Raw genomic sequence first — 6,000 nt, forward strand, 5'->3', positions numbered from 1 at the left:
AGTTTTTTCCCTTAATAACAATGATGCTATGAAGCTAATATTGTTGTGAAACTTACTAAAGTAACATACTGTGATGTTTTAGCAAAAAGAAACATGCAAACTTGATGTATAGTGAATGACGACTTTGTGTGCATTTGGACAGGTTTTTGGACACTTTGGAGACGTCTAGGACATGTGGTGGAAAATACTGTGTAGCTACTTAGTCATTTCATGTATATGCTCAAACCTGTTCAGATTACTAGACAAGACCCTGGTGAATCAGAAAATGTAGAGCATGAATGAAATCAAAGAACACATTATACACCCAAAAAAATCAGTCACTTTGTTTTTTTAACATTTGTTTCTGTATTGGAAGAGCTCAAATGGAAACATAATGATGGACAAATAAGTCTGGATGTAAATGGATTGCTTATCCCCACTACCTACTTCAGTTTAAATTCTTCAGTTTAAATACATGCACAACTCCAAACAGACAGCGTTAGACCAAACAAGTACAAAGCATTCAAAATGAGTTTAAAACAGCAAGAGCAGCATACCATTAACAAAAAACATCCAGGAAAACCACAAAGTTGAGATTCCTGCATGTGAAGAATTTACAAAGGTAAAAACAGCCCAAGCACCATGGCTGAGTACGGCTGAGCATAGCATAGCATAGCCTTGCCTTGCCTTGCCTTGCCTTGCCTTGCCTTATCCCCATTTCTGATTATAACCTCATCCCACCCAGCCAGGTATGCATGCTTGGGGAAGGTAGATATAGAAGGACCCTTTCCCCACTGCACAACACAGGAAAAGGATAAGGGTAAAGATCAAGCGGCGGGGCAGACCCTGACAAGGCAGGAAGGGGGAGTTAGGGGGTGAGATTGCAGGGCAAGGGGCGGAGACTTGATTAAAGGGAAGGGAAGGCGCTGGAGGAAATTCTCATCTTGCACTTCCAACCCAGCAAAGGACAAAAATACATATGTATAGCACCCTCTACCCACTGGATATTAATTTATCCAGCACCGGCAAGCATCGTTCACTCATTCATGGACTGATATCTAGGTGTGGAGAGAGTCTCTGTGACTTTTTGTCAATTTCTGTATTTGAACAACAACTAAAAACCAGTCAGTCAGTGACATCTCCATTAGTTCGTTGTTGAAAATCACAGTGTGTGCGCAGTGCTTTAGCCATACCCTACAGTTTAATGTATTTTGCTCAATCTCAAAGTTATGCTCCTAACTTAGACTGTCTCTGAAACGTGACGTTGAGCCGTAGAAAAGGTGCTAGTTTTATAAGTGAAGCGGAAGCGTCGTAATTCTTGGTCCACAGATGGCAGGACCTGCCGGATTGGCATGCCACGTCTCCGGTGGCCAAAAATGTGGAGCGCTTCACGGATTTGCGTGTCATCCTTTCGCAGGGGCCATGCTAATCTTCTCTGTATCGATCCAATTTTAGTATATGTGCTGCCGTAACAAGCACGTCACCACTGCTGCACGGGGCACACATATAACCGCCCATGCCGGGAAGAGGTCTCTGCAAGACGGCAGGTCTCAGAGGCCCGTAGGTCACCGTTATGATTCGTCAGAGGACAGGAAGGTGACTCCACCCACTCATGGAGCAAAACCAGCCTCCCCGTGTCTCCCAAAAAAAACTTGATAATTTTTTACATCAAACAATAACCCTAACCTGACGTTTGAAACCTTGATCCAAAGCCATGATGAAAGGAAATCCAAAACTAGCCAAGCACCTTATTTGTGGAATCAATTCACACTCTCAGATTGACAGTTGCTTTAAGGTTTTTCATCTTAGCTAGGTTTAGGGACAACATTTAGAATTTGGTAATAAATCAAAAAGAACTTGTTAAAAGAGGGTGTCACTGACTGAAATCTTACATGCTACATAGAAAGGTATAAATACAAATCACAGCACTTTTCTTCAACAAATGATTATAAGCACAATGCTCACAAAGAAGGACATTCATCAAAAGCTGCAAATTTAAGACCACCTCGTCGTCCGTCGTCTATGTCCGCAACGAATCGAACTATTTAAAAAAATACCCGGCACCCAGTTTTAGGTACACAGCCCAAATAACACAAGATGTTGCACTAGATCAGCTTGCCCCCAGCATCAAGGTAAAGAGCTACGCAGCTGCCCTTTTAAAATGGCCCCGTAGCGGGCCCTGCCGGCGGGCCCAAACTTGCATACTCAAATAAATCACTCCATAGCATCAAATATTCTTAAAGTACAGTACATTTATCAAAGTAATATTTCTTAGGACTAAAACAAGTACCTGCTTACCGATTTTCAGCCATCTACATGCAACCGTTCGCCAGAAATCCCAAGCTGAATACACGGTGTTTTTCTGGTAAATTTCCAACAATCGTCCCTGGCCTTTTAAATGGCATTTTTAAAACATGCTTTTTCCAGGATAAGATAACATCAGATTTCCTCACAGAAAATGAAATTATCATCGAAGCAACTGCATGACAGGTTTAATTGGTATACAAAGGGATGGTAAAGTTCTTTAATTGCATGCTCAAGTCTTTGCACAAAAACACATGTTCATTTCCTTCGCAAGATAACACAAACTATGCAAACCTTTTAGTTACCTCAAAATGCATGTTACAGACTTAAAAGTGTTCATGAATAGAGCATTAGACCGCCCTTTTGTATTTTCTATTGATTTCTATTGGCCATTGCAGCGCCATTGTCTTGGAGTGACAGCAATTCTCAACAATGTGTGAAGTGGGAAGGGGGGGTGACTATCCTTTACTTCCCAAGTGAATCCAGGGCAAGTAACACGATTGGCAGCTGTTTCATCAAATAGTGGACGTGTAGACGAAAACCTAGACCCCACACACTTGCTTTATTTAGTCATACCTTTAATGTTTAAAGGTCTGCGTACTATCACCCAGTGCTTCAGTGTCGTTAGCCGATAAAGTGTAGCGCATGGGTTTGATGCTGTTTTACGAATCTCGTACAGCCATAAGAAAGATTTGATTACCAATACTTTTTTTAAAGCACGGAAAGGAAGAGGCTTATTTTAGCTGAAGTTTATGCGGAGTTGATTGGGTGCTGCTAGTTTAGACTATCTTGGCTGTCAGCATGGGCAAGCTTTGATGTTTGCATAGCAAATCACTGGATGTTTTCATTCACTGCTGGAAAAATTCATAATCTTGCTACAAATTGTCAGTATATATGAGAAAGTATAATTTTTTTTGCAGTATTACAGAATTTACTGCATTTTCCCCAGCATTTACAGTATTAGCTACAGTTTTTTCCCTTAATAACAATGATGCTATGAAGCTAATATTGTTGTGAAACTTACTAAAGCAACATACTGTGATGTTTTAGCAAAAAGAAACATGCAAACTTGATGTATAGTGAATGACGACTTTGTGTGCATATGGACAGGTTTTTGGACACTTTGGAGACGTCTAGGACATCTGGTGCAAAATACTTGTAGCTACTTAGTCATTTCATGTATATGCTCAAAACTGTTCAGATTACTAGACAAGACCCTGGTGAATCAGAAAATGTAGAGCATGAATGAAATCAAAGAACACATTATACACCCAAAAAAATCAGTCACTTTGTTTTTTTAACATTTGTTTCTGTATTGGAAGAGCTCAAATGGAAACATAATGATGGACAAATAAGTCTGGATGTAAATGGATTGCTTATCCCCACTACCTACTTCAGTTTAAATTCTTCAGTTTAAATACATGCACAACTCCAAACAGACAGCGTTAGACCAAACAAGTACAAAGCATTCAAAATGAGTTTAAAACAGCAAGAGCAGCATACCATTAACAAAAAACATCCAGGAAAACCACAAAGTTGAGATTCCTGCATGTGAAGAATTTACAAAGGTAAAAACAGCCCAAGCACCATGGCTGAGTACGGCTGAGCATAGCATAGCATAGCCTTGCCTTGCCTTGCCTTGCCTTGCCTTATCCCCATTTCTGATTATAACCTCATCCCACCCAGCCAGGTATGCATGCTTGGGGAAGGTAGATATAGAAGGACCCTTTCCCCACTGCACAACACAGGAAAAGGATAAGGGTAAAGATCAAGCGGCGGGGCAGACCCTGACAAGGCAGGAAGGGGGAGTTAGGGGGTGAGATTGCAGGGCAAGGGGCGGAGACTTGATTAAAGGGAAGGGAAGGCGCTGGAGGAAATTCTCATCTTGCACTTCCAACCCAGCAAAGGACAAAAATACATATGTATAGCACCCTCTACCCACTGGATATTAATTTATCCAGCACCGGCAAGCATCGTTCACTCATTCATGGACTGATATCTAGGTGTGGAGAGAGTCTCTGTGACTTTTTGTCAATTTCTGTATTTGAACAACAACTAAAAACCAGTCAGTCAGTGACATCTCCATTAGTTCGTTGTTGAAAATCACAGTGTGTGCGCAGTGCTTTAGCCATACCCTACAGTTTAATGTATTTTGCTCAATCTCAAAGTTATGCTCCTAACTTAGACTGTCTCTGAAACGTGACGTTGAGCCGTAGAAAAGGTGCTAGTTTTATAAGTGAAGCGGAAGCGTCGTAATTCTTGGTCCACAGATGGCAGGACCTGCCGGATTGGCATGCCACGTCTCCGGTGGCCAAAAATGTGGAGCGCTTCACGGATTTGCGTGTCATCCTTTCGCAGGGGCCATGCTAATCTTCTCTGTATCGATCCAATTTTAGTATATGTGCTGCCGTAACAAGCACGTCACCACTGCTGCACGGGGCACACATATAACCGCCCATGCCGGGAAGAGGTCTCTGCAAGACGGCAGGTCTCAGAGGCCCGTAGGTCACCGTTATGATTCGTCAGAGGACAGGAAGGTGACTCCACCCACTCATGGAGCAAAACCAGCCTCCCCGTGTCTCCCAAAAAAAACTTGATAATTTTTTACATCAAACAATAACCCTAACCTGACGTTTAAAACCTTGATCCAAAGCCATGATGAAAGGAAATCCAAAACTAGCCAAGCACCTTATTTGTGGAATCAATTCACACTCTCAGATTGACAGTTGCTTTAAGGCTTTTTCATCTTAGCTAGGTTTAGGGACAACATTTAGAATTTGGTAATAAATCAAAAAGAACTTGTTAAAAGAGGGTGTCACTGACTGAAATCTTACATGCTACATAGAAAGGTATAAATACAAATCACAGCACTGTTCTTCAACAAATGATTATAAGCACAATGCTCACAAAGAAGGACATTCATCAAAAGCTGCAAATTTAAGACCACCTCGTCGTCCGTCGTCTATGTCCGCAACGAATCGAACTATTTAAAAAAATACCCGGCACCCAGTTTTAGGTACACAGCCCAAATAACACAAGATGTTGCACTAGATCAGCTTGCCCCCAGCATCAAGGTAAAGAGCTACGCAGCTGCCCTTTTAAAATGGCCCCGTAGCGGGCCCTGCCGGCGGGCCCAAACTTGCATACTCAAATAAATCACTCCATAGCATCAAATATTCTTAAAGTACAGTACATTTATCAAAGTAATATTTCTTAGGACTAAAACAAGTACCTGCTTACCGATTTTCAGCCATCTACATGCAACCGTTCGCCAGAAATCCCAAGCTGAATACACGGTGTTTTTCTGGTAAATTTCCAACAATCGTCCCTGGCCTTTTAAATGGCATTTTTAAAACATGCTTTTTCCAGGATAAGATAACATCAGATTTCCTCACAGAAAATGAAATTATCATCGAAGCAACTGCATGACAGGTTTAATTGGTATACAAAGGGATGGTAAAGTTCTTTAATTGCGTGCTCAAGTCTTTGCACAAAAACACATGTTCATTTCCTTCGCAAGATAACACAAACTATGCAAACCTTTTAGTTACCTCAAAATGCATGTTACAGACTTAAAAGTGTTCATGAATAGAGCATTAGACCGCCCTTTTGTATTTTCTATTGATTTCTATTGGCCATTGCAGCGCCATTGTCTTGGGTGACAGCAATTCTCAACAATGTGTGAAGTGGGAAGGGGGGGTGACTATCCTTTATCGT

General features: G+C 41.4%; 2 non-coding genes across 2 annotated transcripts; both read right to left on the reverse strand.

The window, feature by feature from the left end:
* Nucleotides 1-1,351: 1,351 nt before the first annotated feature.
* Nucleotides 1,352-1,458, reverse strand: LOC118241943. Its single transcript, XR_004776436.1, has one exon. It is a non-coding gene; the product is annotated as a U6 spliceosomal RNA (small nuclear RNA).
* Nucleotides 1,459-4,596: 3,138 nt separating this feature from the next.
* Nucleotides 4,597-4,703, reverse strand: LOC118241944. Its single transcript, XR_004776437.1, has one exon. It is a non-coding gene; the product is annotated as a U6 spliceosomal RNA (small nuclear RNA).
* Nucleotides 4,704-6,000: the final 1,297 nt, after the last annotated feature.

Source organism: Electrophorus electricus, chromosome 8, assembly GCF_013358815.1.
Source record: "Electrophorus electricus isolate fEleEle1 chromosome 8, fEleEle1.pri, whole genome shotgun sequence".
NCBI classification, from domain to species: domain Eukaryota; kingdom Metazoa; phylum Chordata; class Actinopteri; order Gymnotiformes; family Gymnotidae; genus Electrophorus; species Electrophorus electricus.